Source organism: Cervus elaphus, chromosome 4 (genome assembly GCF_910594005.1).
Source record: "Cervus elaphus chromosome 4, mCerEla1.1, whole genome shotgun sequence".
NCBI lineage: Eukaryota > Metazoa > Chordata > Mammalia > Artiodactyla > Cervidae > Cervus > Cervus elaphus.
In genome coordinates, this window is record NC_057818.1 from 59,077,684 (window position 1) to 59,092,200 (window position 14,517).

General features: G+C 43.5%; 1 pseudogene; it reads right to left on the bottom strand.

Annotated features, from left to right (window-relative positions):
* Nucleotides 1–3,298: 3,298 nt before the first annotated feature.
* Nucleotides 3,299–14,517, bottom strand: LOC122692816 (annotated as a pseudogene).

Below are 14,517 nucleotides of genomic sequence, written 5' to 3' on the forward strand. Positions count from 1 at the left end.
ACTAATTTTGTCAGCTTATACACATCCCTCACTAAACCTTTCAAAAATCCTTTTTAGAGACAGAAAGCAGGAACAGCACAGTTGCAAAATCACAGAAGCCCTTGAACCAGAAAGCGTGAGGGGTGATGGGATAGATGCTAGCAGTGATCTGAATCCTGAAAAATATCAGGTTTATACAAAATTCACTTTATATAAATTCCATGTTCTGTATCCTAAGGCTACACTTAAGAGTGAGTCCTTCCTGCCAACATGGAGAAGGGTCTCTCATACTTTTCTCCTTCTTTTCCCCAAACTTCCTGTGGAACTCTGGACCACTGCAGTAATTCTGTTCATAAGGACAATTTCTTAATCCTGTTCTAAATGTCTGAAGTTGCATATACATGTAAATTCATCACTAATTTCCCCTACTTCTCTAAGATCCCAAGACTGAACCACATGCCAATGGGAATCTCAGAACCTATGCCTCCCCATGTTTATTTCTCACAAAGGGAATATTTTCACTAGTTGAAAGTCACTAATTCAGGTTGAGAATTCATCATGCTCTATAAAAGGCCAGAATTCATCATGCTCCCTACAGTCATGGGAGACAAGGTTCTGGGACACAAGGGAGAAGTGGTCTAAAGAGCCGGTCCTCACTATGATAAGAAAAGGAAAAATTAAGAAGTTGATAACAAACACCCCAGGCAGAAAAATTAGAAGCCGAGAACTAAAGGTTTGCAGGTTCCCTCCGTCCAGGCATTTCAGGAGGAAAAGCAGACACAGCCCCAGACCCGGGACAGGACATGTACCTGAGAAGCTGCCGTTTCCTCCTCTTCTTCCTCCTGCTCTGCGTCTTCTCTGGGGATGTTACACAGCGAACGTATCTCTGCATCTTGAGAAAATACCTTCAAAGGCACCCGCACAGCTCTTTAACCTGCAACTACTTCACCACTACAGACAGAAGGACCTTGAAAAGCTGAAAAGACTCACCTCTCCTGTCCTCTGTCTCAGGAGAGATTCAGGAACAATCACTTCCTACCTGGAGACCAGTCTGTGAACTAATTTCTTGATTGTTCTCTGCTCAGAGAGTGTTCCTAACACTGTTCACACAGAGGATGTGAGCTGACTGACTTCCCGGTCCAAATCCAGCTAGACCAACCTTGCGGCCTCTCCGCGGACTGACGCCGGGCCTCAGGTCTCATAAATGGACCACGAGCCGCCTCCTTAACCCGGGCCTCCCCTTAGAATCCCCTGGAGCACTTCCTACACACCACACTGATGCTCCCACAGGACCCAGAGAACTCTGTGGGGAGGGCACCGGGGAGGTTATCCCTCAACACTGGTCATGTGATCTTGATAGGAAACCAGGTTGAAACCACTTAAGGGAATCTTTCTGAACCATTTCAGTGAATATGAACCCCTCAAGGTCAGGTCCCCACCCTAAGAAGTTATGAATCTTCAGGTCTGACGTGGGGCCATGAAATGAGTCTTTAGCAAATTCTGTTTGTTCTGATGCTTCTCCCCCAAGACCCACACTCAGGAGCCCTGAGCTTCAGCCCTCACACTCAGCACACCTGGAGACCTCTCAGGAGAGGACGGTTTAGGGCAGGAATTTCTTAGGTCAAGGTTAGGACCAAGCAGAGAATGCTGCAGTACTTGGTGTTCAGGCCTTTATAAGAGACCCTGGGTGAAGTGCTGTGGGCTCCCCAGGCTGAGTGTGGATGGGTCTATTCAAACCAAGGGGAGCAGGAATCTGGTGAGCACTGTGAGGGTGTCATTGAAGGCGGGGTGGGGGGGGGGCACCTGTGAAGTAGAACCTAGGGTTCAGCAAGGCTGCTGATCAGAGGTGGGTGGTTGTCTAGAGCAGGTGCTCACAGGACTGGCTGGCGTGAGTTCAAGGACCTGCAGATGCTGCTCCCCAGACAGATGCTGAGGCAGCAACAGCATGGAGCAGTTCAGGTAAGCTCTCAACAGTACTCTGTATAATCCTTATTGGAACCATCACAATGTCCCAGCAGTTACAGAGAGGAGGGGAAAGTACAATGGAGAAATGATGGGAAATATCCAAATATTTGAGGCTTAAAGGCAGTAAGGAAACTAACTGTTACAGATATCATCCCTCTGTGCTAACAAAGAGTTTATTGTTAGGTATTCTTCCCTGCAACCTTAAATCGGTAGGTTGACACTTCATTCATTACATTCCGGCTTTATCACAAGAAACCATCAGTTTTATTAACATGTACTATCACACATAGAAAGAATAAAACCTTTTCCAATCTACTGTGTAACTGATTAAATACAGATTACAAGCATAAACAATGATATTCATTCCTCTGATACAATGATCTCAGAACTGTGATTTCTACGGTTACAAAATGGAGGCTAATCATTTACGAATGAAACAAGATGTACACTAATTACATGCCTTTTCTGAGAAGGGTTTCCATACATTTCTAGGGTATCAGAGGTATCTTTATTTGAAACATGTCAACTAATATTCATGACATCTGTTGATATTATAAAGATACATCAAGAGTTCAGTGAACTTGTATTTTCCTTAAAATGCAAGTGACATAACTATTGAAAATGTGCATCTTACTTTAATATGTGGAATTACTCCCTGAACACTTACTTCATGGTGACCTATAGGGATGTTTGGCATGAATGACTAACACCTCCATTTAAATGTTCAGTGTACATGCTACATCACTGGGTCCTTAATCTCCTAATGGAGAATAAATATAAATGATTTCTCTCTAGGATAGAAGGCCTTGTCTCATCTTTGAGTAGCAATCATCAAAAACATAACTTTGCATACACACTAAAAATGAAGCATAGCAGCATGGAGTATTTGACTGTTGAATAACATATCTTGGTTTTCAAATAATCAGAAATCATGTCAATATAAGCAAAGATATATTGCTAATAATTGTACATTTCTAAATACCAACCCTTCGTCTTGTGATCCATACTAACATATCAATTTCTATCTGTTTTAACTATGGATTACTATCTACAATACTTCTCCTGAAGAGAACTTCAAAAAACAGGATTGATGAAATGCTTTCTAGTGTGCGGGCTTCCCTGATAGCTCAGTTGGTAAAGAATCCGCCTCCCACTCCAGTATTCTGGCCTGGAGAATTCCATGGACACAGTTCATGAAGTTGCAAAGAGTTGGACACGACTGAGCAACTTTCACTTTTTCTAGCGTGCAATTTCTGGTATTTATTTAGATTTAATTTTCATTAAATACTTTTCTACATTGTTTTATGTCATTTCTTATGTTTAGGACAAACCTCTTCCATCACTTATTTTATTACTAGAGTTTCTCTCCAGTACATGCTTTCTGATGTTTAGTAAGGTGAGAGCTCTGATTAAAGCCTTTGCCACTTTCCTTACAGTTATAAGGTTTTTCCTCCAGTATGAATTCTCTGATGTTGAGTAAGATATGAGTTCTTGATAAAGGCTCTTCCACATTCTTTACATTTGCAAGGTTTCTTTCCAGTATGAATTCACTGGTGTTGAATAAGACTTGAGTGGTGACCGAAGGCTTTTCCACATTCTTTACATTTATAAGGTTTCTCTCCAGTATGAATTCTCTGATGGTAAGTAAGACCTGAGTGCTTGCTAAAGTCTTTGCCACAATCCTTACATTTATAAGGCCTCTCCGCAGTATGAATTCGCTGGTGCTAAATAAGAGTTGAGTTCTGACTGAAGGATTTCCCACATTCTGTACTTTTATAAGGTTTCTCTCCAGTATGAATTCTCTGATGGTAAGTAAGACCGGAGCACTGGTTAAATTCTTTGCCACAGTCCTTACATTTATAAGGCTTCTCTCCAGTATGAATTCGCTGGTGTTTAGTAAGAGTTGAGTAGTGACTGAAGGCTTTTCCGCATTCTTTACATTTATAAGATTTCTCTCCAGTATGGATTACTTGATGTTTAGTAAGACATGAGTGCTGTCTAAATGCTTTGCTACAATCCTTACATTTATAAGGCTTCTCTCCAGTATGAATTTTCTGATGGTAAGTGAGACCTGAGCACTGGTTAAATTCTTTGCCACAATCCTTACATTTATAAGGCTTCTCTTCAGTATGAATTCTCTGGTGTTGAGTAAGATTTGACTTCTGATTAAAGGCTTTGCCACACTTCATACAATTGTGTGATTTCTGCTGCATATGAATTACCTGATGTTGAGTAAGACATGAGCTACAAGGAAACACTTTGCCACATTCTTTACATTTGTTTGGTTTCTCCCTAGCATGAACTTGCTGATGCAGACTGAAATGTGAACACCTAAAAATGGCTTTGCCACTTTCCTTACCTTTGTAAGGTTTCTGCTCTGTATGGATTCGCTGATGTTGAGTAAGCTTTGAGTTCTGATTAAAGGCTTTGCCACACTTTGTACATTTATAATGCTCCTCCCCAGTATGAATTCGCTGATGTTGACTAAGATTGAGCAAGACATAAATGCTTTTCCACATTCCTTACATTCATAAGGTTTCTTGCCAGTGTGGATTTGCCGATCTTGACTAAGCTTTGAATTCTGATTAGAAGCATTGCCACACTCTGTACCTTTGAAAGGTTTCCATCCTGAATGAATTTTCCTGTGTCTACTTAGGCTGGATGAGTTAGTAAAGGCCTTCTCATATTTCTTACACTTGTAACTTTTCTGCAGATCCTGAATATTCTGCTGTTGAGTAAGATTTGAAGACTGATTAGAAATATCACTATATTCACAATTATAAGTCTATGAGTCTTCTCTCCTGTATGTGTACTCTTATTTAGTGGAAGACCTGATGTTTGATAAAAGATATTCCTACATGTACTATTTTTAGAATCCTTGTCTGAAGATTGAGGTCCCTGATGTTTCATAGGGTTAGAGTCTTGTTCAGTTTTAGACCCAGTTTCATTGCATGAATAGCTTCTCACTCCATCGTAAATATTATTGCAATTATTGGGGGTAGAGCTCTTACTTAAGGCCTGATTCGTGTTATTACATGTGAGAAGTTGTTCCATATTAACCATATCATGATGTGTATTGAACAATGATGGTGGGATTAACTCTTTTCCATTATTATCAACATTACACATTTTGGAACAGAGAGAAATTGTCTGTTGGTGGAAGAATAATGACCCCTTGCTCACAGATCCCTCAAATTGATTATATTGTGAGTTTTCCCCATCATTTTTAAATTTCTGGTTTTCAGATGTGCTTGAATGTATGTGTAATCGAAGCCTGTGTTCAGAGTGGTTTGAATGAGTATTTGCAGTAGAGACTGGATGACTTTCCAGATTTTCCACATTTCCCTTCAGAGAACGTGTATGTTTCAAAAAGTGGCTTAAGCCTTTGCTTGAAAAGATACGCTTCTCTGCAGATGTTGATAACTGAAATGGGTGTTTTCCCCAATTTGACTTACATTGCTCATTTCTTTTGGCAGTAATGTCTGCATTATGTGAAACTGTCTCAGTTCCTTTATGTCCATATAAACATCTTCTAGGTCTTTTACAAAGCCCCGTATATTCCTGGTCTTTCACTAAATGTTCATTTCCAAGGTGAGCTCTTTCATATGTTCCTAGGTTTGCCTTTTGGATTAAATTTTCTAACCTTGGATTCTTTGACATCAAAGCACGGGTGCTGTGAGAAGACACAGCTGAAAGATACCAAATAAAAGTTTATCAAAGTAAAAAATATCAAATCTACTATTCTCAGTGAATATCCTTAAAGATGTAGAGAAAATAGAGACACAAGAATCAAGATGCAAGAGGATTAGGCAGACTTGGAGTTCATCTCTCTCCACAAATGCATCAAGCATACATCAGAAATGGAACAACTCTCACAGAGGCCCCTCTGAACACTAGCAGAGGACCTACAACACCTAAAAGGACAAGAAAGATTCCCACTTAGCCAGGTAGGACCAAAGAAAGAAGAAGGAAGAGGACAGGAAGTGGGATGGGACCTGCAACCCTGGGGGGATCTGAAGAGTGGAGGTCTCCATGTCCGGAGAAGCCCCTCACTAGGGGAGCCCAGTTGGGACAGAAGGGGAGCCCCATCCTCTGTGGGAAGAGAACACGGCAACAGTCTGTGGCAGCAGGACACCTGTGGCAGAGTGTGCCACAACAGACTGTGGCAGAGGAGACCTGTACATGTGGTACTGACCCCTGCCCTGCCCACCCAGCCTGAGAGGGTGTCCACTGCTGCAGACAAGGGCTGGGTGCTGGAACGTGGGATGTGGAGAGCAGACCCAGGCAGAGGACTGCTGTTGGCTGTGAGGAGACATCATGAGGGGACGGGAGGGAGGGAGGAGCTCTATAAATGGGATGCTTGTGGAGGAAGCCTGAACTACCATAGAGCAGAGCACCATTGTTGAGTGATGTCCGAAGGGAAGAACCCCACTGCAGCCTCTCTCCCGCTGTGCTGGCCCTTCGTTCCTGGCACTAGGTAGGGCTGCCACCTGGGTGGGCTCTATTGAGCCCCAGCCACGGCCTCCCCCATGCACCTCCTCCACAATCAGCAGACCCCTGTGCTCTGGGGCAGCCTCTGGAGCAGACACTTATGAGTGGGCCACACACACAAATGGAGCCGAAAGCACAGCTGAGCCCCAGGGTGAAGGAAGAAAAGCTGAAATCTCTCCTCACAGCTGCACAAACCATGTTTTCACACCCGTCACGGACCTTGTCAACTCAGCCCCCATAGAGCATCTGAATGGACAGCCAGGGCTCCCCCAATCATGGAGGTGTAGCTTTAGCCACTGTAGACTTTGTGGGGATGTACATGAGGGGGTGGGGCCAGGCCACAGTCTGAGCTGCCCCATAGCACCACAGTGGATCCAGCTCCATGAAAGCAATTCTGGGCCCTGATTTCACTGGATCTATGCTGGTGACTTGGTGAAAACATCTGAGAGACACCAGGGCCATGTGCAGAGATACCCACTGTTGAGGTGGGGCCAAGTGCAGTTCCGACCAGGGTCACATGAGACTCACACAACGCGTGAGCACACCCCGAGGGGAACATCCCCAGAGCAGCAGTCCTCAGGGGCTTCTCTCCCTGAGTTGTGGTCCAATCCCACCTGCCTCCACCACAGATCAGAATCACAGCAAAGAAACAGATCTGGGGGCTTCTACTCCACCAACCAGGGAGCAGACCCACCACAGACAGGGCGGTGACAGCCACAGAGCCACGGGGAAGCTCCCCTCAATATCCAGGGCAGGCTTGGGTCACAATAACAGCAATCAAAGCCCAGATCAAGGGGAGAAGAGCACAAGCCCGTGGACCAACTTCACCCCACAGGGGGAAGACAACAGAGCAAGAGGAGCTAGGATCCTGCAGCCTGCAGAACAGATCACAAACCCAGAAAATGTGACAAAATGAGAGGACAAAGAAGTATGGTGTAGAGGAAGGAGCAAGACAAAAAGCTACAAGAGCCACTAAATGAAGAGGAGACAGGCAGTCTAATGATTACTTTCTGACTTAAGTCATCTTAAATGGAGACGCCACTAGGTGCCTTCTAACTCTTTAACCCACTTCTTATTTTAGCGTGTCCTATTAGATGTTTCGGAGAAGGCAATGGCGCCCCACTCCAGTACTCTTGCCTGGAAAATCCCATGGATGGAGTAGCCTAGTAGGCTGCAGTTCATGGGGTCGCTAAGAGTCGGACACGACTGAGTGACCTCACTTTCACTTTTCACTTTCATGCATTGAAGAAGGAAATGGCAACCCACTCCACTGTTCTTGCCTGGAGAATCCCAGGGTTGGGGGAGCCTGGTGGGCTTCTGTCTATGGGGTCGCACAGAGTGGGACACAACTGAAGCGACTTAGCAGCAGCAGCAGCAGTAGCATTAGATGTTTCAACCTAAACATCACAAATGATACTGACGTAGGTCTAATCAGAAAGTGAGGACACATAGGACAAAGTCTGGGGAAGCTGATAACAAGATTAATTAATAAAAAAGTAGTTCTTGAGAAATTAAATAAGAAATGAGACTTTTAAAATATGGTGGGAACACAGGGGAAACTATCAATGCTCTGTGGAGATCTAGTTGGGAAGGAAATCTAAAAGAGTAGGTATATACTAAAACCGATTCTCTTTGCTGTACGACATTGTAAACCAGTTATACTCCAGTGGGAATGTTTTTTAAAGATTATATTATCTAAAACTTGTAATAGTTTGAAACCATTAAAAATATAGTGGAAAATGTTTTAAGATCTTATGCCAATTTATTCGAAAATTCTTTGAACTAATTGAATATATTTAAGTCTTTTAGCATTGAGGAATTGCGGCAAATACACTTAACATTTCTTTTCTTTTTTTTTTTTTGCCGCCCCCCCCCCACACTTAATATTTCATGAGTTCATATGAAGAAAACAGAAACTTTGAAGTAACACTGAGATTTGCATTCTTTCTCTTTAGGGAGGTTTTGGTTTATGCAGTGAAGAAATTACTTAAATTTAAAATGTATAAGATCATATTTGTAGCTTCCAGTGTTTTAGAAATTATAAGTCAGAAAAAAAACCCTCTGTCCACAGTATTCCTACAACTTTGGCAGTATGTCTACAATTCCACTCACAAACTACCATCTAGCAGTAGAAACAAATTTTAATAGGAGCGTCTTAGAGTTATTCAGAAATGTGCACAGTTTTCCTAGGGCCCCCAGGAAATGCAATAGTAACCGATTCATGCAGGTTGTCACAAGCCAAGAGGAGATTTTCAGTTCTCACTGTGATTGAGAAAAGTAATCAGTGGAGATGAATTCAGGAATGACTTCAGAGACAGAATTGGGCACGTGATATCCGCCTATGACAGCAGCAGAAAGAAACCCAGCCTTCTCTAAAATCATTTCCACTGAAGCAGATCTTCCCAAACCACATGACAGAGGATGAATTCCTCACTGACCCTTGGACCTGTCATTGAGTCATCGGCTCCAGCCATTCACACCTATCTGTGTATGTGGCTGGCATCTCCAGTCTCCTTACATCCCAGGGATTCTTCATTTGCTCCAGAAAGGTGATCAGGTCTGGCTTAGAGACCACAAGACCTGCTATCAGGAAAAGGAGTGTTTGTTTTGCTAGAGATTCATCAATTTCCACTCTAATATGTATTCAGGTGAGAAGAGAAGGCACGTGTGCTAAGTCGCTCCAGTCATGTCTGACTCTTTGCCACCCTATGGACTATAACCCACCAGGCTCCTCTGTCCATGGGATTCTCCAGGCAAGAATACTGGAGTGGGTTGCCATGTCCTCCTCCAGGAGATCTTCCCAACTGAGGGATCGAACCTACTTCTTTTACATCTCCTGCATTGGCAGGCAGGTTCTTTACCACTGGTGCCACCTGGGAAGCCCAGAGAAGGCATGGTAGAATATTAAAACAGCCTAGAAATAAAGTATTTGGGGACATCATTTCCTAGGCTGTATTAACATTCTCTGGTGGCTCAGCTGGTAACGAAACCACCTGCAATGTGGGAGACCTATGTTTTGATGCCTGGGTTGGGAAGATCCTCTGGAGAAGGGAAAGGCTACCCACTCCAGTATTCTGGCCTAGAGAATTCCATGGACTATTCCATGGGGTCGTAAGGAGTCGGACACAACTGTAATCTTGCTCATTATATTAACACTCTAGTGAAGGCATGGTTGAATGTTAATATAGCCTAGAAAATTACATCCCCAAACACTTTATCGAAAGCACTTTTATAACACTAACAAATACATAAAGAAAAGATCTTGAGATTCTAGTCAAGTACTACTAAGGCCAAAGTAAGTAAGTACTAGAAATCTGATTTGAAAAGGAGAGTGGCACCTTCTTATACCACAGAACCTAGAGAATTACCACTAACCTAGAAGAAGGAGGCAGATCACATCAAGGAAAAGTCAGAATCATAATGAATCATCATGAAGTCTTCTTTCTCAACTCAGAAATACCCATTTTCCCATAGAAAGCAGGGATCTAAAACTATTGTAAGAAGCGGAAGATTCCAGGAGACATTCTAGAAATACAGGAACCAAAACCCAGTGGGTAGATAAGGGATTCTGGAAAGAAGTTATCCTCACCCAACGAGGCCAGCTTCCTGTAGTTCTCTAACATCACGTCCCTGTAAAATTCCCGCTGACCGAGGTCCAGGCATTCCCACTCCTCTTGAGTGAAGTCTATGGCCACATCCTGGAACGTCAGCCGTCCCTGAAATACAAAGTACAGATGCCATGGGGCTGTGGGAAGACTTCCTAATGTGACCCAAGATGAAACCAGCAAGAGAAATGGTTTTGATTTAGGAGAGTGGCTGGTATTACATAATATAATTTTTACACAGTAATATTTTCTACCACATTTTTAACCCCAAGAAAAGAGGATGAGATATGATCCATCAACCACTACAGAAATTCTTCTGATTTGGAAGAGAAATTACAAAATAATCAGATCAACATTGGCATATTTATTTTTGAGTGTTGTACTCAGTTGACAGAGGATAAACCGTCTATCGAAAGAAACAGGAAATATTTTTAAAAAGCACTTCCTGATCCAAATGTTCTGGAGTGGGCTCAGTATGTCACATTTTTAACAAGCTTATTTGATCTAGTAATGTTGAAAATTCTGCTCCATGAGTGACAATGTTTGAACAGCAATGAAGCAGAATAGTAAGGAAAGAATTCATATTTAACTTTGAACTTTAAAGTGCTTTACAGATTTTACAGGTCTGATAGGATAGCAACTTCGGTTGCAAGAATCATTTTAATGATCTGGTATATACTATATGTCTTTCTGACAGTTTCTCAGAGTCTTGAATGTATAAGAGAAATAATTTAAAATCAATAATGTTGCTGTTGCATCTTTTGGCAAATATTTTAACAAACATTCTTTAAATGACAGCTTAACTTTTACTTCAGTTTATGACTCTAGACTTTAATAAAACAGAGACAAATGCACAGAGCTAATTCTAATGAAAGTTTATAGAAATTCCTGTATTTGTAAATAATACTAAAAACAAGAAAAGTGTTAGTCACTCAGTTGTGTCCTACTCTTTGCAACCCCAGGGCCTGTAGCCTGCCAGGCTTCTCTGTCCATGGGATTCTCAAGGCACGAATACTGGAGTGGGTAGCTATTCCCTGCTTCAGGGAATCTTCAAAAAAGAAAAAGAAAAAAATCAATCAAATGATATTAACATGTTCATTCATACAGACGTACACTAAAATGGGATACTTATTAATAGTGATAGAAAAAAATGTCGTGTCAATAAAATCAGGATAATTTTTAACTGAAAGTGTACATAAATATTTGAGGATGATATTATTTTAATTTTTTTAAAACAGACCAGGGTGCAGACATATACAATGACAAAAAATTAGAGAGCTCTGGTTCTGAGTCTTTTAACGTCCTGCAAAGTCTGTATCATTTGCATGGAGCTATATTTTAAAATTTAACACAGTTGAACATAGATTAGCACTAATATGATTCTTGTAAACATTTTGGAAAATACAGAAATGTGATGAGACTATATCTGTGATGTGAGGGTGGAGTGTACTGGAAATGATCAGGCCTGGGCTTGAGTGATGAAAACCCCCACTCCTAAACCCCAGCATCTCTACTAAACACACCTGAGTGTTGTCAGTTGCCAGTGACTCAACAACAAAAACAAGGACGTGTGCCATCTGCCTCTGGGGAGAATGAACCCTTTAGTGCTATAACTGTTGACTTCAATCCCCTCGAAGGAGTTCAGGGTGGATTGAAGCACTCTGCTCCAGCAAAATCTGGTGGCTCAGGTCTTTAGAGAGTTAGATATTTTCAAGAACTGCTTTCATGATCCCAATCCTTGCATCTCTTCATATCTCGAAAAGCACTAAACCACTAAATGATGACATCAGCTCCCCACGACTGGCAGAAAACCTTTTGTAAAGTAAGCGCTTGACTGCACTGAACTCCCCCTTCACCAAAATCACATTCTGACCTTCCCCCACTGTCTCTTTGGAGCAGTCTCTCAGAGCTATCTGAAGTGCTGTATCCTGGGCAGCTGTCCTCATTTTGCCCCAAATAAAACTTAATTCACATCTCTCAAATTGTGCATCTGTTTTAGCTGACAGTGATCATTTTTCAAAGCAAAGAGCGACTAAGAAGATACGGCGTTTCCTCATTAACTGTGATAGGCATATCCATCACTTTTTCTTTCCAAGACCCTTGTTCAAGACAGGAAAAAAAAAAAAAAAATGAATTTCATAGCGTGGAAATCTCACAGAAGCACCTGAACCAGTGAACATCAGAGGTCATAGGGTACATGGAAAAATGCATTATCACTGCCAGGTATTTTGGCAATATTAGGAAAACCACGATCTCAATCTATCAAGAAAAATGTCAGTTTTCTGCAAATTCCGCCTCCTATATACCTCCCATGATCTGTAGCTTAATAGTTCATTTTTTTAGTTCATATTTCTTATCGGTATAGAGGATTGTCTATGCTACTTTAACTTCTGACAAGTTCTGGAATGCTGAGTTCATTCTACTAACAAGGACATTTTCTTACTCCTGTTCTTCCTGTTCTAAAGAGCTGAATTGCATTCACATGTAAATTCATCACGGCATTTCCCCGACTTCCCTAAGATCCCAACACCGAACCACATCCCAATGGGAATCTCAGATACCAGTGCCTCTGAAGGAGTCTTTTGGGCCTAGAAAAGAGAACAACAGTTTCAAAGGCCACTTGTTGAATCATCTAACTTCGGAGAAGACAAAGCATAACTTTAGATCTATCCTGATGCTCCAGGCCAGTTGCATCTATCTGGGACTTATCACCCCCTGTCCGGAAACCTACCACCCCCTACACCCGCCCAGAAGACTTGTCACCCCCTGCCCAACTACAAGTGTCATCTCAACAAAAGAATACTCAAAATATCCCGCCTGATTGACGTTTCCCTTATCGCTTCCACAAACCTCCCTATAAGTATGAAGTCTCCCTGATCCCTTTCGGCACTCAGCCTGGTGGTTAGGCCGACTGTCGCCCCTCCTTGCCTAAATAAAGGTAACCTACTTCTGTTGAGGTCGTCTTTCCTTTTCTGCTTCGCCGGAACTGTACCTTACATTTTTGGTGCCGAAACCCGGGAGGGGGCGAGGCACTCGTCTCACTCTCTCTCACTCTCCCTCCCTCTCACTGTTTTCCCCTTTTCCTCCGGAGTCTGGGAGCGCAAACATCCTCCGAGCTCACTTCTCTGCCAGGGCTCTTAAGTCCCCCTCGGGGACGCCTAGTGCCTTCGTGAGCGGAGCAAGCCTTGTGCTAAGGCTTTATTGATGATTTGCGTACCCCCAGGCCTCGGCTTTACCCCCTTTTCTCTCTCTCTCTGACGACCTCCAGAATAGGGACCTCTTGCCATTCGACAGCTCTACATGCAACACGCCACTCCAGCCGGCCCCTAGATTAAGGTAAGATCCGATCCGGACGGAGTTCTAGAGGCGCCCTAGAATTCAGTCCTCTCAGGGTCCCAGGGACCCCTGGCCCAGGGCCTCTCTGTGGGCGACGGTGGGGGACGCTCCACCTCGACACAGAGCTCTCTTCTCATAACTCCTATTGCGACTGCAGGTGACGACTCGAGTTCCCAATAGGAGCCTCTGCTTGCCTTTCAATTATGGGGTCTGGCCAATCTGTCCCAAAAGATTCCCCTCTGGCCTGTGTTCTCAAAAATCTCAAACCACTCTCACTCACTGAACTCAAAGCTAACCGCTTAAAGCAACTCTGTACACAGATTTGGCCTCAATACCAATTAGACAATCAAGACCGCTGGCCTGAGGTCGGCACATTTGACTTTAACATTCTCCAAAATCTCACTGACTTCCTTAAACGGAATGGCAAGTGGTCGGAGATCCCCTATGCCCAAGCCTTTTGGGCCGTTCGGAGCAGGCCCTCCCTATGCCAGGACTGCTCCACCCATGAGGTCCTTCTATGCACCTTGCCTCCCAAGCACAAGGGCTCTTCTTCCTCAACTAACCGCAGACCGCAACCTTCTGCACCCCCAGAGTTCGACCCCGTGGACGAGCCCCCTCCCTACCCGCCACCCCGCCGCCCCTCTCCTTCCCCTTCATCCAACTCACCTACTGGCACTGAAACCTCTCCTGACTCCCCCTCAGCCCCGCTACCCCATCTCCCCGACTCCCCCTCCCCCTTCCTTCCCCCCCTGCCACAAGGTCACGTACCCAGCACATGTTTCCCCTAAGAGAGGTGGCAGGACCAGAGGGCCCCACCCGAGTCCATGTGCCATTTTCATTGTCAGATATGAGCCAGATAGAAGAAAAGTTAAGATCATTTTCTGAAAATCCTACCAGATACAGAAAAGAATTCCTGAGACTCTCTCAGGCCTATAACCTCACATGGAGTGACTTATATTATATCCTAAATGCCACTCTCACCCCAGATGAAAAAGACCGTATCTGGCAAGCGGCAGAAGCCCATGCTGATCATTTACATAACCAAGACCGGGACAGCCCAGTTGCTGATGAGGCGGTGCCTCAGTTAGATCCCCACTGGACTTACCAGCCCGGTGACCCAGGTATCAGGAGACTCAATCAT